Source organism: Hylaeus anthracinus, unplaced genomic scaffold (genome assembly GCF_026225885.1).
Source record: "Hylaeus anthracinus isolate JK02 unplaced genomic scaffold, UHH_iyHylAnth1.0_haploid 12000, whole genome shotgun sequence".
Lineage (NCBI taxonomy): Eukaryota > Metazoa > Arthropoda > Insecta > Hymenoptera > Colletidae > Hylaeus > Hylaeus anthracinus.
In genome coordinates, this window is record NW_026534347.1 from 14,797 (window position 1) to 15,129 (window position 333).

Genomic DNA, 333 nt, shown 5'->3' on the forward strand with positions numbered 1-333 from the left:
GCAATACGTGCACGTATGTCCGATCCCATCTACCTGTCCGTACGTTAGGTGGACTCTCTAGCCTCTAGCCTCTAGTTTCTAGCCAGCTAGCTAGCTAGTTGAACGAAAAGCAAGGGAGGAAACAACTTGGAGCAGGGAATGCGAAAAGTAGTGGGAGTGTTTCGGAGCTAGGTTGATGGCTGTGAAGGTGGGGAAGTAGGAGGTGGTAGCGACTGCGCCGGGTATCCGGCCAGGGTTCGGATGGTTTGAAAGATGGAAGGAGAGAGAGTGTGTGTATGTGTATGTAAGAGAGAGAGAGAGAGAGAGAGAGAGAGAGAGAGAGAGAGAGAGAGA